The sequence below is a fragment of the Myotis lucifugus genome, unplaced genomic scaffold (assembly GCF_000147115.1).
Source record: "Myotis lucifugus unplaced genomic scaffold, Myoluc2.0 scaffold_5, whole genome shotgun sequence".
Taxonomy (NCBI): domain Eukaryota; kingdom Metazoa; phylum Chordata; class Mammalia; order Chiroptera; family Vespertilionidae; genus Myotis; species Myotis lucifugus.
Genome location: NW_005871053.1, coordinates 18,715,491 through 18,738,749, shown reverse-complemented (window position 1 = coordinate 18,738,749; position 23,259 = coordinate 18,715,491). Strand labels below are relative to the sequence as shown.

Here is a 23,259-nt window from a genome sequence, read left to right as displayed (position 1 = left end):
ACATATATTTAGTATTAGTTAGATACTGTCTTCTATCATCTGCATAACCTTTACTCTAGCAGAAATAGTTCAATACCCTTATTTTGAAATCCACAATTAGTACTTAAAAGAAATTCATTGGCTTCTTGGACAAAAATCTTTACTACTGTCTTATCTGGCTGGTAGGAAGATTTCTTGCCATTTGATAAGAAATCTTATTACCCCAGGCCTTTGAGTGCCTACGGAGACTTCAGTTGACATCATCTAGTCCTCTTAATTTAATACTATTAGCATTTCTAAAACTAATCATCAAAGTATTCTAAATTAATTATGCTATTTGCTAATAAAGATGTCTAATTTTCAATGGAAGGATGTCTTTAAAATACCTGCTTCAGTACAAGAGTCTTATCTGCTTCAGCAAGTATGTGAATGCGCGTGTGCATGCAGTAAGGTGCACTTCACACTCCTTTTCACATTCCTGGCTCAGATGTACCAATCATGAACAATAACATACCAATACAATGACAAATCTAGGCAAGATGGGGAAATTGCTTACCTGTATGTGTCTAGTAAGTTCAGAACAGACAGTTGAGCTGGTGGATTTAGGAAACATAAAACAAAGTCTATCCAGGTGGGAAAGTTTCCTGGATAATTCAGTTAAGATAAAAAATAAATACATACTGAGAAGCACCGAACCAAAAGACACTGTCTAGTTGATTGCAGAACAAGAAAGACTGTTTACTGAGGGACTTAAGGCAGGGCCCAGCCCAGAAAGGCTGAGTGCTGGTGGAAACGGCTTCCAGGAAAGAAAGGAAGGAATGCTAACCAATCCAACTTCCTGGAACTTATCACTTCTCCAGAAGTTGTGGTATTTAGAATTGCTTGTGTAAGAAGTTATAAAAACCTGGCAGGCTGGTACCTGTTAAGCTGCTGACATATGTTGCCCATGCAGTTTGTAGGCTGGTTCTGTGTTCGTTCAGGGCGGCCAGGTTAGCTACACAGCCCTGATGCTAGCAAAGCAAAGTAGAGTTTGGAAAAAAATTCAACTCTGACCTCAGTACCACCTCCTTTTCTCTCAATTTCTGACCACGGGTGCTGCAACTTCCGTTTGGAGGCAGATGCTGGCTTCTGGGATGACATCAGCTTGGTGCTTTGAAGTGCTTTGCTTGTCTCTTCTCATATGGCTGTTTTTTCCACACAAGTTTCCTAGCTATGGAGCTTCTTTGCTTTAGTTTCCTTTCCTATTTTGACCTAAATCTGTGTCCTTTGTTCTTCACTGGTACTCAGAGACTCAGCATCCTGCTACTCTGATGTGATTCAGGTGTAAATGTACAGCGTTTGAGAGGAGGAGTGAAGATCTCTACAGCAAATGCTCCCAAAAGGTATTTCTGAGAAGGTGGCTTACTGAGTACTTATCACACAGATCCTGCCCATCTCCATGGGAATACTTTAGTGAGTATTGGTTTCTTGCTTGGTTTGGGGCATATCTGAATGTTTCCATTTTGTTTAGTAGGTGTTTAGTAATAGATTTATTCTAAAATTATTTCCTAAATGTAATGAAAACAATAACAGTTTATTTTTAGCAAATCAGTGCCACTCATCAATTCTACCCTATAATTTGTAAATATGAGGCTGGTAGAAATTGTGAAGCAGGTTAACCGAATTGTGTAGGTGGTGCACTGACAACCCTAGAGTATACCATTTATACAGTTGTCTGTGGAATGGCAAAGTCACTCACCTTCCTACTTGGAAAATTTAATCTCAAAGGAAGCGTTTTCCAAAATTAGATTCATGCAAGGGGGGAAAATCCTATGGAAATCAGAGAAGCTGGTCACCATTAAAAAATACAGTATTGGTAAATTATTTTTTCACATGAGAGCTATAAGTTGTTGTTTTAAAATGTTTTTATTGACTTTAGAAAGAGAAGAAGGGAGAGGGATAAAGAGCTGTGAGAGAAACATCAATCAGCTGCCTCCTGCATGCCCCCTTATTGGGAATTTAGCCCACAATAAAGGCATGTGCCCTGACTGGGGATCAAACTGGTGACCTCTTAGTTCACGGGTTGATGCTCAACCACTGAGCCATACCACCCAGGTGAGAGCTGGCAGTTTTATATGATCCTCCATTTGAACATATTTCACATCTCTTTAAATGGTACTTCCATATCTTGCTATGCCAGCAACCTGGGAATTGTCTTTGACAGCTCTGTTTCTTTTGCTCCCATGGTTAACCTATTACCAAATGTGGTTGCTTCAACCTCCAAAGTACATTTGAGTCTGTCAAGTTTTATCTCCATTGCTGCTACTTTTTGCCTAGACCTAACCCCTACCTGACCCTCCTGCTTTCACACTTGTCCCCTTCCCAACCAATTCTGTATAGACCAGCCAACATGATCTTTTGCATGTGAATTTCTATTTTCATCAAATGTGTACATGTGCATAAAGTGTCATAATTCTATAATTCTTATAACTACTCAGAAATAACAAAGAGCTGTCTCCTTCCCACCCTCCATTCTCAGTCCCCAGCAGTAACAACTTTCACCCCTTTTACTTGTTCCCTAGGTATTTCTCTATATTTCTAAATTGCATGTTTATGCTGCTTTTGCTTGATTTTTCTGTTTTAGATATTATCTTCTGATGTTCTCTTTACCATAGAAGATAAGCATTTTGCTCTCTTAAACACCCCTCCCCTTCTTAGTCCCACGTCATCTTCCTAATAGAATTATATCATAATTTTGAATTAGATCGATATTCAGTTTGTACTGTTCTGAATATGAGTTTTAGGGACAGCTGAGTCATATGGAATACTATTCTTATATTTCCTTCCTGTTTGACTTCTAATTTTTCCTTTTAATAATTGTCTGTTTTTTAGTTTGCCTCTCTCAATCTCTCTCTCTCTCTCTCTCTCTCTCTCTCTCTCTCTCTCTCCCTCCCTCTCTCTCTCTCCCTCTCGCTCTCTCCCCCCCTCTCTCTCTATATATATGTATATATATGTGTATATATATATATTCACTATTCCATCCCTTAATTCTCCATGAAAGTAGAGACCTCGAGTATTAATACATGTTCATGTTCCAGTACAGTCTGGTGACTATCGAGCCTGCAACACAGCTGCTCAGGGGTTTTATTTTACCATCATCCTGAGGATTTCTATTGCTTTTCTTTTGTATTAGATCCCTGGTGTCTTAGATCCAGTGACTAGCATGCTTTTGTTCTATCTTTATGTTTGATTGAGAGAATTAATTCTAGATCGAAATAATTATGTAGTAATTACTCCACTGTCTCTAGCTCCTAGTATTAATATTGAGCAATCCAATGGTATTTTGGTTCTGGATCCTTTGTATGTGACACTCCCTCATTTTTATCTCATGAGTCCCTTTTTAGGACCAGCATGTCTCAGTGTGGGTTTCTTCCTGTTTCTTGTGAGGTCCTCTTTCTGCTATTTCTTTATTTTGGCTTCTGACTCTCCCATTAGAGACGTTCTTCAACAGTCTATGATCTCTGCTTTTCATTCCTATTTAAACGAGCTGCTGGAAGCTTTGTGGGGAGGATTTGTCAATAAATTGGCAAACTGAGACCTATGGGTCAATCTGACCCACTGCTTGTTTTTGTCTGTCACTAAGGATCATTTTTATATTGTTAAATGTTTAAGAAAATCACAATAATAATAATAATATTTTGTGACATGTGAAACTTTATATTTTTATTCTAATTAGCTTACTGTAGAAAAAAGAGAATACTAGTATCTGGAATTCCTGTATGGAAAAAAAATGATTTCACATTCCCCTCCAGGGTCTTGTATTCTTCACTAAGAGCAGTTCTTACTGTTTCATAGCTCTAATCCCAACTAGCTGAGATTGCCACACCTTCACAACCAGTTGAGGCATCATATCTTCAAGCCTACTTCCATCTAAACGACTTGAAAAGAAAATGGTGACAGGGTTGCTCTAGATTAAAAAGAATAACAGTAGGCCCAAAGCGTTATTGTATTGTATCAAGATGTGCAAGTCCCAGATGGTCCTGTGGGATGTTTTGTACCAGAGAGGTAGGATGGGAGGCAGAAACACAGCAGAGGTTAATAGGAACATATGCATTTTCAGCATCTGATGTTATTTGAATTTTTGAGGTGAACAGGACCTTTCAAAAGTGTTGATCAGGTCCCATCACTCTACCTCTCAAATATTCCCATGGTTTCCCACCACATTTACCCCCAGTCCAATCTCCAGGCCACCTCCTCTCCTGCTGGTTTACCCTTTGCTTGCTCTGCTCATCCCACATTGGCTCCCTGACTGAGCTCAGCTGGTTTCCTTCCCAGAGTCTTCAAATTTGTTCTTCCCTCTGCCTGGTACCCTGTTTCTTACTTCATTCAGGCATCTGTTCCAATGTCACCTCCTCAAGGAGATCTTTCCTAACCACCCTGTCTAAAATAGTTTCCACTCATCACCTGCCACTCTGAACCCTTTTTTTTCAGTGAGTTGTTTGTTTCATCTCAGACCCATTCCCCACCTCCCTCTACTCTCTCTGTACTGCAGAGACTGATCCTTACACATTACATCTCCCAGCCACTTTGCCAATTGGCTTCCAGTTAAGTTTGTTTAGAGAGAGGGAAGGAAGAGAGGCAGAATCCAGGAGATTTCTCCACTTTTCTCTCTTTTGGGTGGCATTATTGGAATTGACTGCATCTCATCTGGTTCCAGCATCTGCAAAGTGGTCTTGGCCCCTGGGCTTCAATAACAGGACTTCTTCCCTTCATTCTTTAGCCCGAGGGGCAATTGCAAATCTCTGGAGTGTCTCATTGTCACCTATTGCCCTTTAAGAGTTTCTGACATCATTGCAACTAATTCCTCAGATTAAATTCTGGACTTCTGTTCATTGGACTACTGTTTTTCTGACAGGATCTTCACTGATATATCCTACTTTATGTTTTCCCTGGCCTGTATCGCTGCCTGTTATATTATTTTGGTTTACTTGTTTATTTTCTATCTCCTCCATTAGAATATGACTCCCATGAGGCCCACATACTTGAGGACTCTATAGAGCAGTGGTTCTCAACCTTCCTAATGCCGTGACCCTTTAATACAGTTCCTCATGTTGTGGTGACCCCCAATCATAAAATTATTTTTGTTGCTACTTCATAACTAATTTTGCTACTGTTATGAATCATAATGTAAATATCTGATATGCAGGATGTATTTTCATTGTTATAAATTGAACATAATTTAAGCATAGTGATTAATCACAAAAACAATATGTAATTATATATGTGTTTTCCAATGGTCTTAGACGACCCCTGTGAAAGGGTCTTTCGACCCCCAAAGGGGTCCCGACCCACAGGTTGAGAACCGCTGCTATAGAGCAAGCATTTAAACCTGCTGAAAAATAGAAGAACCATATATTTCCATTCCTCATCATTTATCAGAGAGCTGGAAAGAAGATTCATGCCTGAGTTTCTCCTGGAGAGCAGGGGGAAGGAAGCAGGCACATTGAGAAAGGTGGTGCCTGGGTCAGGTGCTACACTGAAAGCTCTCATTGTTCTTAGAAGTTCTCTTTTATGTTTCTGGCTTCAGGGAGAGACATATCCAAGTTCCAGCTCCAGGAACCAATTGAGAATAATGGGAACTAGGCCTGTGAAGGGGAAGAAGACCAGTGGGAGGTTGGTGAGCACACTAGAAGATGGAACCTGTGGACTGGCAGGGGGAGGAGGAGGCGGAACTTTCCACTAAGCTGAGCAAGTAAGAGCTCACATATTAAAACAAGAATCACTAATGAATGTGTGACACCTAGTTTGTGTCCTGTCCTAAGCATTTTGCATTATTAAATCTAATATGAATCTATGTGAATAACAATGTATAAAACTGTATTAAACCACATATTTGAAAATACCAAAATTAACTGCATGTTATATATGTTTTTAAAAGTTGGGCAATTTAATTTATTCTTGAAGACTGGTTTACTTTTTAACAGAACAAATCAGTGATATTAATAAATAAACCAGTAAATATCAATCCCAGACACACACCAGCATATAGAATGAGAAAGGATAACTGCTTTGCTAAACATAAAAATGACAGATGGAAATGAAGGATGACTTCTTGTCTCCTCACAGAGGGCTGTGCACCAGTGATATGTGGGCCTCTCTTCTACTTCCTAATATTTTTAGTAGTTGCTTTCATTTCCAAAGGTTATTTAGTAATATGGGTCTTAATTCCCAACTAGGTAGAATCGCTTCGGTATATTTATTATTCATTCTAATTTTATTGGATTATGATTACAGAATGTGGCCTGTAAAATCTCTCCTTTAAAATTTTTGCTGAGGACATTTTTTATGTGGCCATAATATGACTCATTTTGTAAATATGCAATGGGCATGTAGGAAGAAAAAGAATATGTCCATATGAAGTACCTCTACTTATATTATTAGGAGTTTGTTTATTATATTTTTGACTCCCTTTTTCGTACTTATTTCTTCTTCTTCTTACTTTTCAGCCCACTTCTAAAACAGGTATTTTTATTTTTTTTTATTTTTCGCTATAAGTATTACAAAGGGTATTACATAAGTGTCCTTTTTTCCGCCCCCCCGACCCTTGACAAGCCCCTGCCCTCCCTTACCCCCCAGTGTCTTATGTCCATTAGTTATGGTTATATGGATGCATACAAGTCCTTCGGTTGATCTCTTACTCCCCTCCCTCCTGTCCCCCAACCCTCCCTGGCCTTCCCACTGCAGTTCGACAATCAGTTTGAGGCAGCTCTGCCACTGTATTTATTATTGTTCGAAAGTTTGTAATGGTCTTAATTATCCACGAAAGAGTGAGATCATGTGGTATTTTTCCTTCATTGACTGGCTTGTTTCACTTAGCATAATGCTCTCCAGTTCCATCCATGCTGTTGCAAATGGTAAGAGTTCCTTCTTTTTAATAGCAGCATAGTATTCCATCGTGTAGATGTACCACAGTTTTCTAATCCATTCATCTACTGATGGGCACTTAGGCTGTTTCCAGATCTTAGCTATGGTGAATTGTGCTGCTATGAACATCTGGGTGCATATATCCTTTCTGATTGGTGTTTCTGGTTTCTTGGGATATATTCCTAGAAGTGGGATCACAGGGTCAAATGGGAGTTCCATTTCCAATTTTTTGAGGAACCTCCATACTGCCTTCCATAGTGGTTGCACCAGTCTGCATTCCCACCAGCAGTGCACAAGTGTTCCTTTTTCTCCACATCCTCTCCAGCACTTGTCGTTTGTTGATTTGTTGATGATGGCCATTCTGACAGGTGTGAGATGGTACCTCATTGTTGTTTTGATTTGCATCTCTCGGATGATTAGTGACTTTGAGCATGTTTTCATATGTCTCTTGGCTTTCTGAATGTCCTCTTTTGAAAGGTGTCTATTTAGATCCTTTGCCCATTTTTTGATTGGATTTAAAACAGGTATTTTTAAATCTCCCACTATATTTTATTTATTTTATTTTGCACTTCTAAAGATTTTTTCCAAGAGAATTTAATGACTAATCTTAGTCATTTTGTAATTTTGTCTTTGTGTATCCCCCACCCAACTTTATACATTTCCTCTTCCTGAGGTCATAAAATGTGTCTTTTGTTTAGTTTGCTCTCTTTTCACTCTGGATTAGTTATATGTGGGTCTTAAATACTTTTAAAAATATTTGTTTAATTGATGTTTGCACTGAAAGTGTAGAAATATGCAAATATGAAAATGGAATGCAGAATCTTTAAAACACCAGTACAGCAGCTTTACAAATTATTTTAGGAAGAGCTATGGAAATATGAATAGATAAGGAAAACTATTTTTTGGAACTATAAAGAATCAGTAAAGCAGAATTTTAGCATTAAGTCATAGTATTGAAAACGATGAAAGTACCAACAACACAATAAAAATGGATGAAGGATATAAACTCAGTTCACAGAGACAGAAATACAAAGCCTTTTCTCAAACATTATGAGGGATACTCAACCTCACTCATAGTAATAGAGATTGATATTAAACTGATAGGAATTTCTGATTCTGGCCAAGACAGAGTAAAGGGACCAGATATAACCTTCTTCCTTAGAAGAATAGAAAGCTGAACAAAATATGTGAGGCAATGGTTTTCAGATATTGTACAAATGCAGCCCAGGGTTGTGACCCCTGAGAAAAAGAAACAACAACAAAAAAGAGACTAGTAAGTGCTCTAGCTTACTTTGCCTGGAGACAGTTTCTAGTCTTCAGCACATAATGAGGGAGCCCAACAGAGCTGGGCTATCTTACTCAGAAGAGGAGAGAGCTTAGAGTTCAGGGGGGCCCAAAGCTAGAAACTGTGGGGCAGATACTAGGAAGGAGGGACTGGATCAGAGAAAAGGCTCTGGAGATCTGAAGGGAGTTCCCTTGAGTCTTTCACTGATTGCTAATCTACTCATGAATGAGCTTAAACTACCTGCAGCTGGGTTAAATACCACTGGATATCAGTAAGCGGACAAATTCCAGGATCTCACCCAAGGCTGGGGTAGTCTGTGTTTACATCAGCCAGAGTGGGAAGATCTGATGCTTGCTCATTGGGTAGAATCTTAAGAAGTAGGTCTAAATTGGTCCAGTCTGATGTGGACCTGTTTTAGCAGTTTAAAAGCAAGCCTTGCAGTAAAACAACTTATTTCAAATTACTTAATTGTGCATAAAAATGCAACACTATTTAAAAGAATAAAAGAAATCCGGCAAAAGAACAACATAAAATCATAATGGCCAAATATCTACCAGCATGTAAAAATATAAATAAATTCAATATGAACACAATGACAGAAATGATAGAACTAACAGACAAGAATGGGAAACAGCTATCATAAATGTTTTCTATGTTTCAGAAAATAAAAATAGTATGAGAAGAGAAATGGAAGATAAAATAATGGTATTCATATATTTTCAAATAAATGAAAATTCAATGTTTGAAATAAAATATATTGGGAGAGGTTAATATCAAATTAGTAACTGTAGAATAAATGATCAATGAACTTGAAGACATAGCAATAGAAACTATCTGAAATGAAGAACACAGAGGAAAAAATGATGCAAAATATAATAGTAACAGTAATCTATAGGACAGTAGTAAGTGTTCTAATGTACATTTAATTAGAGCTCTATAAAGGAATGTGAAGATATAAAAATTATTTTAGAGAAATACTGATCAAACACTTTCCAAATTTGAACTTAAACCCATAAATCAAAAAAGTTCAATAAATTGAACATGCAGAAAAACAGAACAAAGCATATCATAATCAAATTATTGAAAACCACTGACAAAAATATCTTAAGAGCAGAGAGAGAATAGACACTTTATGTGCAAAGAACTGAGATAAGGATGCTAGAAGAATTCTTTACAGATGCTATGCAAACCAGAAGATGTAGAGAGATATCTTTATAATACTAAAGGAAAATAAATTTGTTAGTCTAGAATTTTTTAACGAGTCAAAAAAAGTTAAAAAAGAAGATTTAGACATATAAAACCTGAAGGAACTCATAACCAGCATATGTGTACTTCACAAAATATTTTTAAAAATTCATCAATTGACACAAAGGATAGGAGGAAGGAAATGAAAGCATAATGTTATAAGGTTCTTATACTATACATAGGTAAGATATACACAGACTAAAATAAATACTTAAACCTAGACTGTGATGAATTAAAGATATAAATTGCAAACCATAAGGCAACCACTGAAATAAAAAAACAGAGATGTACCTAATAAGTCAGTAGTGGAGATAAAATGGAATAATAAAAAAAACATTGAGTTAACCTAAACGAAGGTAGGAAATGGGATATAAAGAAATAAGAAAATAATAGATTTAAATTCAACAACATTGTTAATCACATGAAATATATATAGTCTAAATACCCCAAGTAAAATGCAGAAATTGTTAGGTTAGATAAAAATGCAGGATACAATGATGTGATATTTATAAGAAACACATAAATCTAAAGACAGGTTAAAAGTAAAGTTATTTGAAAGTTATGCCATGCAAACACTTATTGAGTAAAATAGCTGGAGCAGCTTTATTGACATCACACAAAGTAAAATTTAGAACAAGGATGATGAGGAAAGAGGAACATTTCTTAATGATCAACAAGTCAGTTTTTAAAATACATATTTTTTTTATTGATTTTAGAGAGAGAAGAAGAGAATGGGAGAGAGAGAGAGAGAGAGAGAGAGAGAGAGAGAGAGAGAAGCATCGATTGGCTGCCTCCGTAAGCACCCTGACTGGGAATCAAACTCAAAACCTGGTTATGTGCCCTGACCAGGAATTGAACTGGTGACCTTTGGGTGCATGGGATGACACTCAACCAACTGAACCACACCAACCAGGGCAACAAGTCAGTTTTTGAAGAGGACATAATTCTAAATGTGCATGCAACTAATAACAGTGTTTCAAAATATATGAAGCAAAAGCTTATAGTACTTAAAGGTGAAATAGATAAATACACAATCATAGGTAGGGATTTAACACTACTCTTTCAGTAACTAATAGAACAAGTAGACAGAAAGTTAGAAATTGTATAGAACACTCAATAGTATCAATCGTCTAGACCTAATTGACATAGAAATCTTCATCTAATAACAGAAGAATATATATTCTTTTCAAATGAATACAGAACGCTTATCACGATAGACCATATTCTGTGCTATAAAACAAGCCTCAATAAATATAAAAGGATTGAAACCATACAGAGTATGTTTTCTAACAACAACAACAACAAAGGTTAAAAATTGATACAGGAAAGACATCTGAAAATCCTAAAGTTGTAAAAATGAGTCAACACACTTCTGAATAATCCCTGGTTCAAGGAAGAAATTACAATGGTAAATTAGGAATATTTAAACTGAATGAAATTGAAAACATGATAAAACAAAATCTGTGAGGCAGCTAAAACAGTGCTTTTTAGAAGGAAATTTATACCATCAAGTACACATATTAAAAAGGAGAAAAGTCCCTTATTTTTTGGATAGAATAACTCTGTTTTTTACTAAGGTAAAAAGGAATTAAATATCTAATTCCATTTCCAGCTAGTCATTCAAAACTGGCTTCTCTCCCTCAAGCCTATATTTCTTAAAATAACTTTAACATAACTTTTATTTACTCATCATAAAAACGGAAATAAGTTTATATATCTGAATTTGATAAACTCTATAAAATATTTAACCTAAGAGGAAGAGGTATATCTTACATTGGTGCAGGCACCAAATTTGTTCCTTTGTCCTTCAGATGACTTTCATTGAAGTTTGGTGATGCCATGGCAAGATCATATTGTTCTGTCTAACCAGCTTTCAGATTGATGGAGAATTATCATGTCAAATTTGTGATGGGAAAAATTCCATTTTCATTGATTGTCTTATGACATAGCTAAATTATTCTGTCAGCTAAATAATTCCTCATTTGTTAAAAATGGAGAAAAGTATTAAATCAATGATGCAAGCTTAAATTTTAAGATACTAGAAAAAGAAAATTAAATTAAACCTAACATAAATAGAAGTGATGAACTAATAAAGACAAATCCATAGTCAATGAAATAGGAAGCCGAAAGGATGGAGAAATACAATGAAACAGAAAGTTGCATTTTAAAAATAATCTATACTATTGGTAAACTTCTAGTCAGATTGATAAAAGAGAGAGAGAGAGAGAGAGAGAGAGAGAGAGAGAGAGAGAGAGAGAGAAAGGGAGAGATAAAATACAGTATCAAGAATGGGAGAGCTGAAAAATATAGTAAAATAAGCCATATTGGCTTTGTACATGCTTAAAAATTCTCCAGAAGGGTAAAAGTGTTAATAAAATGGTTACTGTTGGGGAAAAAAAAGAGAAAATGGACACTATCTACATTTTATATGTTTTTAGTTTGAATTCTACACTACGGTTTAAAAATAAAGTAATAAAAATGAATAAAGCATATATAATATAAATACAAATATAGAAGAAAGATATCCCTGAGATGAAAAAAATGTACCTAAGAGGAAAGAAAGAAAAAAGATGGATGCTAAATAAGGATTTGGATGAAGTTAATTATGAGGCAAATTGACTAGACATTTAATTAATGTCCTTAAATCTTTCAGACATGCATGAAAGATGAACAAATGACTATAAAACAAGTTATGAAAATCTTGAAAACATACTCATTAAAATGTATTAAAAATATTCAGATCAGTGTACAACTTAGTAGCTATGGATAACATTATTAAGATAATTACCATCCTTATGAGGAAATAATTATAGAAAACAGACTGTAGCTATATCACTGTGACCACAGTATACATGAAACAGAGACATATTTCTTGTCTTTAGCAGGCTAGGGATTCTTGATGAGGACAATACCTAAACACAGGAAATTTCAATGAAACAAGCTGAAATATGGCAGGAGGTGCCTGCATGATTAGGAAAGGTTTCAGCAAGGAGATGGTCTATGAGGTGAGCCTAGACAAGGGTGGGGAACCTTTTTTCTGTCAAGGGTCATTTGGATATTTAGAACATCATTTGCAGGCCATATAAAATTATCAACTTAAAAAATTAGCCTGCTATAATTGCTCAGACATTTAGTTAACTCACCCCTAATGCCTTGGCAGGGCCAGACCAAATGATTTTGCAGGCCTTAAATGGCCCACGGTGGGACGTTCCCCATCCCTGGCCTAGATAGTGAGCAGCAATAAAATGGAGGGGTTCCTTTTCTAGGATAAGTTGGGAAGGAGCAAAGGGTGGGAATGAGACAATGCAAAAATCAGCCCAGAGGAAAGAACTCCACAAGCGAGATGGGGAAGATAAAGTTAGGGCATAAGAGGAGGCACGAATATGGAGAAACTGAACACTAGACTATGGAGTCTGACTTTCTTTCAGGTGCGCAATGCCACTAGAAGGTTCGAGCAAGGATTAGCCCTGCACAGTGAACAGGATGGATGGTAGCCCTGAGAGATTGCAGGCAGAGACCAATTAGGAAACTGTTGTAATAAAATAGTGAAGTGGTGACTACAATTCTGGACAAGGGTGTGGCTGTGGGATTGGAAAGGAAGGCATGAATCCAAAATAGATTACTTCATAAGACTCAGATGCGTGGGAGAAAGGAAGGAAAGGGAAGAATCAAAGATGTTTCCTGGGTTTGAGATTGTCTTGCAGAGAGAATGATAGTACCATGGACAGAAATGATAGAATCAGGAAGAGATGCTGGCTTAGGGGAGGAGGGAGAGGGGAGTTTGACTTTGAAAATATTGTGTTGGAGTGGTATATTGGGTATCAAGTAAAAATGTCCCAAAGAAATTAGAAGAGAGATCAGACTTGGATAATTTAAATATGGAAGTCATCAAGGGACGGTAGGATAAAGAGGGAAATCAGCCTACTTAGGTTGAGGGGGCAGCTGATGCAGTGGCCCGTGCAATAATGGCTAACAACGCATTCGTAATTCCAGCACTAATATTTTCTAATACTAAACCACCAAAAGAAAGAGAAACATTAAAATAACCCAGCACTTCAAGGCAAACACATTCTGACTTTGTCTGAGTATACTATATATTTTTAAACCAGTTGGGTTCAGTACATTTTACTTCTAGTTGTTGTTTTCTTCTGAATTATCTCAATGTGCAGAGCCCACCTCTGCCCCCACCCCAGGGCTTCCTCTCCAAGAAGTGATTAAGTTTGAGTGCGCTGGCCCTTGCCTTCCCTGTGTTCTTGGTTGCTTGAGTGTTCTTTTTATCCCGTTCTGTTTAATTACCATGCAAACCCTCTGTTGAGTTTTTAATTAGCAAGATATCTTCATCTGAAGACTGGAAACCCTGGGCGCTTTCAGCATATATTAGAGAACTAAAATATGAAATGAAAGAAAACAGAGTTTTAGCCAACACAAGCAAGTGACTCATTTCCTTGTGAAAACATACAAGGTTTATGTTACTCTGGCAACGATATTCCAGAACAGCGTCCCTCCCCTCCCCGGTTAGAGTTTTATGTGTTCCCGTTACAGTCTGTGTTCTACGGTGACCTAATGTGGAACCAAGGCCCTTAGTGATTCATGAGACAAGAGAATTGTGCTTTCATGTCGATAGCTATCTCCTTTTGACCGAAGGAAGAAAAGTTTACTTTGTGCAAAGGGAAGAACTGTAAGAAGAGAGAAAGAACTCGGGACTGCGTGCTGTCCTAGGGTGTAAGTGTGGTCCTGCTGTGACTTTCAAAACACCACAACTGGTTCCAGTTTGTTAGAATTCTAAGTGTCTGTTTTGCTAAAGGCAGCTGATTAAGTCATAGTGTGCAACCTGTATGTGTGTGGCACGGGGAAATGAAGATTTAGAGGCCCATTGCGCAAAGGCCCCAGGTTTTTCTTGGGACTCATATCATGGGCGGGAATTTCAGAATGCTTAGGGCCAACATTTCAACCTAGATCACAGCAACTCTCCAAAGCAGAAATGTGGATAGCAAAAACAGTTGCTCTCATCTTTTTTTCTTCCAGGTTTGAAGCTCTCTGTAGTACTTGAAAAGAAGTGGAGAGAACCTTCCATTTATTAGGCTCTTACTGCTGATGTTATTTTAAAATTATGGTCTGGAATAGAGGGGGAGGTTTCAGAATTTTAAGTTGAGAGATTTTTTTGTGAGTAGCATTATGTTTTCATTGAAAAATAAGTAAATTTTATAGCTATTGGAATGAAACAGACCAAAAATTACTGGTGCTATGAAGAGTTTTAGTGTCTTTCTCATACCACCTGTCTTTGCTCAGTCGTTTTCCCCTCAAAAGGTGTCGTGCCAGTTCTCTTGGCTTTGGAGAGAGAATAGAATATATAGATAGGAATAGTGGGAGGATGAAGGAGAACAATTTTATATATAAACAATTTTATATATATATATATATATATATATATATATATATATATATATATTCCTACTTATATATTATGTCACAGTATATGATGTCGATTTATATCATGAAAGGTTAGGAGAGGGAAGATAAGTTGAAAATAGTAGAAAAGGCTAAAGGTAGAGAAGGAGATTTTTTGGAGGGTTTGACTAGAAAGAATCAGGAATGGATCATATATGTGACGGTGACAAATGGAAAGAGAGGAAAAAAATAGGATTTTAAGAATTGCTGGGACTCATGTATCTTCATCATAGTGGGTTTCCTAATACAAGAGAAGGACCTGATTTATTTTAAAATTGAAATTAGAGCCCTAACCAGTTTGGCTCAATGGATAGAGCGTCGGCCTGCGGACTCAAGGGTCCCAGGTTCGATTCCGGTCAAGGGCATGTACCTTGGTTGCAGGCACATCCCCACTAGGGGATATGCAGGAGGCAGCTGATCGATGCTTCTCTCATCGATGTTTCTAACTCTCTATCCCTCTCGCCTCCTCTCTGTAAAAAATCAATAAAATATATATTAAAAAAAAGAAATTAGACTTGTTTTCAGGAATTGCATATTTTAAAACACAATTCTGCTCTGAAACATGAATTATATGGATCATGGAATTGCAAACAATAAGAAAATTGTAATTATTAAAAAAAATTGTTTGACATACTTGAAATTATTCCTACTAGAAAGAGAATCTTAACTTGGGGAATATTGAGTAAAAATTTGTATTTGTTTCTTTCTGTGTGTGATACCCAAATATTAACGTATAAAGCAAGTAAACAACAATGTATTTTGGTCCAAACACACCCTTTCAGTGCTGTCATCAAGAAGGTGGCTCTTCTATGAGTGACCTTCTCTTCCAATGTAAACAAAGAAAAGGCATTTGGAGCCATTTGAAGTTGTAGTCCGTACATTATAATATTTTTACATGAGTTTTTTTTAAATAAAACAATTTACTGATTTCTTTTTATTGACTTTTCTTGTTTCAAAAACATCAACTATGCTTCGGAGTATTATTATTTAAAAGAAAAAGTAGTCCATCAGTGGAATTGTAGCTTTTAAAATTACAAGTAGAATTCCCCATAGGAATACTGATGGAATATTTTCTTTTTTAAAATTAATAATTCAAAGTAGTTGCAGATATTTTCAATTGGTTCAGCAATGTAAAATGAGAAAGCTAAACTACTTGCTGTGTAGGATCAAGAAAGCATGTTTTATATTTAAAAAAATTGTAATTGTCTACCATGAGTGGGTCAAATCAAAGAGCATGAATGTGTAAGAATCAAATAGTTTGTATATATTTCAAGCTTGAAATATAAAATATGAATGAATTATAATTGACTACAGGAATTGAAATTTGATGGAAATAAACACTGATCAGAGCCTTGACCATCAGCCTTGAAAAAGATGTTACATGCCACAATATATTGTCTATGAATGCATTATTAGTATTAATGGGCCAGTGAAATGTGTCAGATTCCCTATTCATTATGCCAACTATTTGTTGGCCTAAATATTATTAAATTTCACAATAATACTGCCAAATTTGATAAGCAATATTGCTTATGAAAATTTAGGAGACTATTCTGGTGATTTTATTCTATAATAAATTTTGACTATGTCTATATGATATGAGAACGGATAAGACTGAGGGAAACTCTGGAATCAAGGACCAAAGAAGCACATGATTAAGTTAAAAATTATAATTGTGATTCAATACATAACATAAAATTTATCATCTTAACCATTTTTAAGTGTACAGACCAGTACTGTTTAACATACATTGTTGTGAACCAATCCCCCAAACTCTTTTCATTTGCAAAACTGAAACTCTATACCCATTAAAGGACTATTCCCCATTCCTCCCTCCCCCAGTTCCTGCCAACCACCATTCTATCTTCTGTCTCTATAAATTTGAGTACTCTAGATAACTTATGTAAGTGAAATCATATAGTGTTTGTCTTTTTGTGACTGTCTTGTTTCATTTAACATAATGTTCTCAAGATTCATCCATGTTGTAGCATGTGTCAGAATTTTCTTTCTTTATAAGGCTGAGTAATATTCTATTCATGTCTAGACCATATATTGTTTATCCATTCATCCTCAGTGGACACTTGTGTTTCTTCCATCTTTTGGCAATTGTGAATAATGCTGCTATGAACACGGGTATGCATATATTTCCTCGAGACTAAGCTTCCAATTATTTTAAATATATACCTGGAAGAAGAATTGCTGGCTCATATATAGTAGTTTTATATTTAGTTTTTGAAGAACCACCATACTGTTTTTCCAGAGCAGCTGCACTATTTTACCTCCTTACTGTCAACCCACCAGGATTCCAATTTCTCCACATCCTCACTTAAAAAAATGCTTATTTTCTGCTTATTGGCTATCCTAATCAGTGTGAGGTTGTCCTTTATTAAATTTAACTAAATTCAAACATTAACATTACTAAATAGAGCTAAGCCTGTTGTACATGTGGAAAGAGCCATAACTCAATTTTTGCTTAAGTAGCTTCTTCTTCTTTTTTTAAAAAAAATGTATTTTTAATTGATTTCAGAGAGGGAGGGAGAAGGAGAGAGAGATAGAAACATCAATGATGAGAGAGAATCATTGATCGGCTGCCTCCTGCACACCCCCTACTGGGGATTGAGCCCACAATCTAGGCATGTGCTCTTGACCAGGAATCTAACCTGAGACCCTTCAGTATGCAGGTCAACACTCTATCCACTGAGCCAAACCAGCCAGGGCAGCTTATTCTTTTTAAAAATTTATTTTTAACAGTGAGATATGTGTTATGTAATAACACATTTTAAAATACAATTACCTCATGCTTAGGAGTCCATTCATTTATTGCTGAGCATAACAAACTTAGTGCCTTAAAACAACAACAATAATTGACAATCAATCATTTAGCTCAGGAATCAATGATCTGTGCAAAGTCTCTGCAGTGGATGTGTGGAGCCTGGAATATTCTGAAGACTTGCTCACTCACATGTCTAGTGGTGGATGCTGGCTGCTGGCTGCTGGCTGGAACTCCAGTCAGCTAGGACTATGGGCAAAAATGCCTACGTTGGGCCTCTCTAGGTAGGTGCTTGCCTTCTTCACAGCATGGTGACTGGGTTCCAAAAGCAAGTGTCCCTAGAGAGAGTTAAGAAGCAATTACATTATCGTTCATGTTCTAATCTCAAATATCACCTGGTGTTCCTCTTGCTGTACTCTATTATTAAAAGGTCATAAAGGCTCACCCAGGTTCAAGGGTGGAGGCATAGACTCTACCTCTTGATAGGGGACTTGCAAGATTCTGGAAAAGCATTTGCAATGAGAGGTATCGTTATGGCCATTTCTGGAAACCATACTTTGCCGTACTTAGTAATTTGCTACTAAATCAGGCAACTGTATGTGGAAGCATCTTACTCTAACACTAAAAATAGTTATGTTTAGTATAGACATAGACTACAGACACTTGGGATTTTTTGTGTGCAAAAATTGTCCTCTATTTACATATCTATATATATAAAAGCCTAAGTGACTATTATGGCAGAATGACCGGAATGACTGGTCGCTATGATGCGTACTGAGCAGGAGGCAAGCGAGAGGTTAGGGATGAGCAGTCCTGGCTTGTGAGAGGGATGTCCAACTGCAGGGATTGGGCCTAAACCAGCAGTCAGACATCCCCCGAGGGGTCTTAGATTATGAGAGGGCACAGCAGGGGGTGGGGGCACCCCCATGCACAAGTTTCATGCACCGGGCCTCTAGTGTACAAATAAAGTCTATCTGTCTATCTTGCCCCTGTTCTATGGCCCTCATGTAGGTTTTGCAGGCCCAGAGGAAGGGTGTAGCTGGAAGACCAAATATCACATATATAATAGTTTCAAATCAAGTTAGCAACATGTTCAGTGGAACTGTTTCTATTTTCTTACCTTGACACATGTTTCTTCATAGCAACCTGGAAGGTCAGATTTTAACTTAGAATTTTGGAAGCCCACATTCTATGTCAAATGTGATTGGAAGAGACTTCCCTTGACTGCTGGACCTTGTTTCCTTTTCTTTTCCCCTTCCCAGCTCCATCCAACACATTGAAGGACCTCAGACACACACATGAGGACAACCCAGGTTGTGTCCAAACCTCAGCTACAATCCCATACTGCAAGAGACTGTTCTTTGGTCACCCCTCATGGCTAGCAGTGCAAATATCAGAGCTATAGACCACCTCTCAAAAGATGAGGCAGGGAAAGTGCCCATGTAGACCTTGGGAGCCTACATGGCATCTGGGGGCCATTTGTATAGGGCATTCTAGGGTCTGAAGCTGACTGAATGAGATCTAAATGTGGGGACGCTGGCTCTGAGTGACCATGTCCACTCTAATCATTCACATAGGATGGAGGAGGGCCAGTGCAGGGCTCTCTGAAGCTCAGGAAGCAGAGCCTGGAGCCTGGTCCGAGGGTAGTACTTGTGGGAAGGTAGGAGAGAGAGCAGTGCTGCTCTCTGTTCTGTCCCTTGCCCTGGGCTCTGTTTAAAATGTCATTGTGCAGCCCTCTTTAATCGTCCCCCATTTCTTCTTTCAATCTGTCTTCTTTCTTTCTCCTCTTTACTTCTCTTTCCCTTTTGTCTTTTACCTCCCCTTTTATTTTCTATTTTCTTTCTAGATCTTCCTAACTCCTCTTTTTTTTTTTTTTTAACTTTTGTGACACCCTGCCCACTTGGGTTGCGGGTGAATTTCCCGCCAAAATATAAGATGGCGCGTTAAAATGCCTATATCTTTTGAAGTATGGGTTCGATTGAAATGAAATATTTGGTAATACGCAGTTACAATCGGCCCGAGTTTACACGTTTCCCGCACTCCACCGCAAATCTATATGAACCGAGTTTAAGACGGCTCCCGCGGAGTACGCGCAATTCACGCGAGCCGACTTAACTCGTTTCCCGCAACCCAAGTGTTAAATGCTGGGACTTTGCTAGAGGGCTTGTTGTGTGATAACACCGATTGCTGGGACTGAAATGGCTCTGCCCCCATGGTGATTCCCCGTGGTTGGAGCCTGAGCTGCGTTTTGGTGTGGCTGATACACTGCTCAGAGTTGGGGCTTTAAAAACCAAGCTTTGTCATACAGGAGCCATTTTATTTCAAGGTAACTAAGAAACGATTTGCCCTCTTAACCTCTAACATGCAGGAGCAAACAACTTTTATTAGAATCGGTGACACTTGGAGAGGATATTTCAAAAGAGTGAGTCAAAGCTGTTTGTATCTTGTGAAAAACATTCTTTATCCTGGTTTTCAATTAATTTAATTTAACTATCTTACCAGTGGCTTTGGGTCCAGTTCCAATTGGTCTCTCCAAAACTAATATAAACAGAATTAATTACTTCACTATTCACCTCCTTTTCTCCCTTCAAGCTTCCTTTTCGGCTTGAACTATTTTGCTATCTTATACCTAACAATTTATTTCCTGCTCCATAACTAAAGGTTATTTAGTTTCTACTGGATGCATACACCCTCCATGTCCAGATGGGTGATGCTAATTGGTAACAAAAGTACATATTCCAACCAATTGCATTTTATGTCATTATCTTCGCTGGCAAAATTATAAAGCCTAAATGCTGTCATACACCTTCCTATATAAAAATGAACAAATAAAAAACAAAGTCCTATCTGGGCAAAAACTCTTCAATATTAATCAAAGAGCAAAACATGTTAGCTTCACCATTTTTCCATTTAGATTTTAAACTGGGCAGAAGCTTCTGGAGTCTATAATTGCTTATATCCAGAATCTCTGGAACACAGTGGATATTCAAGACTCAGGGCACTGAAAGGTGAAAAAGAAAATTGATATAAAAATAAATCTAACTGTCAACCTCTAATCCCCAAAGGGATAATATAGACTTTGAGAAGTTAAGCATGGAAGCATTGGGCCATTACAAAATGTTTCAATTTTTCTGATATGACCTGCCTCATGAATTTTAACTTTTGGTTATTTTTGAGACATAATGTTTTTTTCAACAAATAATACTTATTCTTACTTTGAGTTTTCATTGTAGAAAATTTGGTAGAGTAAAAAATCATTAATAATTTCATAAACCAAAGGTACCATTTATTTCCATGCACTTATATATCTTCTTATTCAAAAATGCTATATTTTCCCATGACAAAAAATCCCCTTCTAACACAATATTTATACATAATTTACAGCAATATCTAAAAATATTTTTATAAGTTGCAAATGGTAACAAAATTTCAAACTATGTATGAGAATTCAAAATGGAAAGTAATTTTTTCCCCTGGAAAATATGACATGTATTTTTATGCCACTAAATGTGTTCCATCCCAAAGAAAATATTACTAAAAACAAATTAAGAAGAGAAAGATTGAGAAAAAAAATGAAATCTTAATAAGAGAAAAAGAGGATGAGAATGAAGATTTAAGTATCTCTATTGAATTTATTTTGAAATGACATCTTTAATTTCTGAGAACTCTTTATTTTTTGATTGCATATTTTTCTTAGCATTGCATCCTCATTTTTTAAATGCAGCTTGTTCTCTAATATTTTTAAAGTTGAAAGTTATTTTCTCTTTCCTTCATTAGCATTGTGTTTTTTTATAGTCAGTCATTTTATTTTTTCATCATGCTTATGAACAAAGAACAAAAAGACACACTTGCTTAGCTGAGGTAACTGAGCTGAATTTTCTTTGTAGGTGTCTAGATCTGTTGAACCAACAAGTTTCTGCCATTCATGGAGAAATTAGTGTGAATATGAGAAGAGAGTGGCCATTGGAAAGCTTTATTTAGGGTGTAAGTTCAGAAAACAGGCAGGCAAGTAGACCAACTCCATCCTGTTTTGTGCCAATCGAGGCAGCCTTGTTCTGGAGTGCTTCCACCCCCCACGGCCCTACTCTCTTCCAAGTCAGTGGGTCAGTTCCTTTGGATATTAGTTCTTTGGTTTTATCCTGGAAGCAAACATTGAGACTCTCCTAGGAAAGGCAGGAGAGGGGTGAAGAGGGGCCTAATTGTATAGATACTATGTAAACAACCCTTGAATTAATCATCTTGATTTTTGTCCTTCTTTCTAGTTTAAAGGCTCCAAGCTTGGAACGTCTCCTTGGCTTTGTGACTGAGGAAAATGACTCCTCAGGCAGCCTTTTCAAGTGTCCATTGTGCCTTCCCCCTGAGATTTATGAAAGGCTCTGGCTGCCTGGTGCTTCCTTCTCTCCTTCACACCACTGTTATGCACTTACTCTTTGTTGTACTTCTTTACTGTCCTTACTTCGGAAAATGCTGTCTGCCGTGTTGAAATGGAAGCTTACCACATATTAATGGTTCCTTAGTGTTCTATTATATGGATGGACTGTAACTTGCATAAATAAACTCCTATGTCTGGGTAGTTGTATTATTTCAATTGTTTGGTTCTTACTCTTATATATGTGTCAAGGAAGACAAAAATGTTATTTTAAGAGATAGTTGCTAGGTTTTTCTGGGTGTAGCTGAAACAGGCTGGATGAGTCAATTGGATAGCTAAACTGTTCTTCATAAGAAATAAGATTTGGGGGAGGAGAGGGTAAATGCGCTGGGGGAGAGAGAAGAAGTTTGGAAGATTGAGGAGTCCCCAGCACAGCCAGAACCGAAGCCTAAGAAACATAGACAGTAGGAGTAGAGGAGACTTTGTCAGGGGAGGGGTGTCAGGTTGGCTGTGCGCTGCAGCCTTGTGCCTCTGTGGCCTCACACCTGCAGCGGAGCCTGCTATGGCAAGCCTAGGGAGGGAAGGGGTTGGTCAGTGCCCTGCAGTGGAGGCTGACATGATGCAAAAAAGAAACACTGGGAATGAAGAATGCAGCAATAATATGTACTTGAAACCAGAGGTACTAGAAAAAATATAAGTAACTCCCCACCCCAACCCAATACATACCTATGGTTCTCTACAGGCATTGGGAGAGGGACTGGGTTTCAGGAGACATAAGGATTCAGGAGATATCGTACTTGCAATGCTACTTCCCTATATCACGTTTCTTCCAATCCACCTCAATCTCTTCTTATTTGGGGTCACTGTGTCAGAAAAGCTTTTCCTTTTCATGAGAAAGTTTTCAGGAGGCCTTCAGTGAGTGGGGATAAACTGCTGACCTAACCCTAATTCCACGTATAAGGGCTGAACTTGGCCAAGAGGGTGACCTGAAGGACCAGGTTCATAGCCTTTGATCAATTATGAGGATAGACTGTGGTGAGATAAAGTTCAACTTACAGGAGCTTATAAAAAAGAGGGAGAAATGATTAGCTGATTTAAATTAAAGTCCTAGGGTAGGCTAGGCTTTAAGAGACACTTCATTGATTGTCATTCAAGGGTTCAGAAACTGGCTGCAGGTGTTCCTGGCCTGGCATGTATACAAAGCAACACCCAGAGCGGGAAGAGAGGACATCTCCCCAGACGTTTCTCTTGAGTGGAAAC

The 23,259-nt window shown here is 37.5% G+C and overlaps 1 long non-coding RNA gene across 1 annotated transcript; it reads left to right on the top strand.

The window, feature by feature from the left end:
* The first annotated feature begins 855 nt into the window (after positions 1-855).
* Positions 856-22,203, top strand: LOC106694665. Its single transcript, XR_001345702.2, has 3 exons — positions 856-1,361; positions 5,546-5,710; positions 21,893-22,203. It is a non-coding gene; the product is annotated as an uncharacterized LOC106694665 (long non-coding RNA).
* Positions 22,204-23,259: the final 1,056 nt, after the last annotated feature.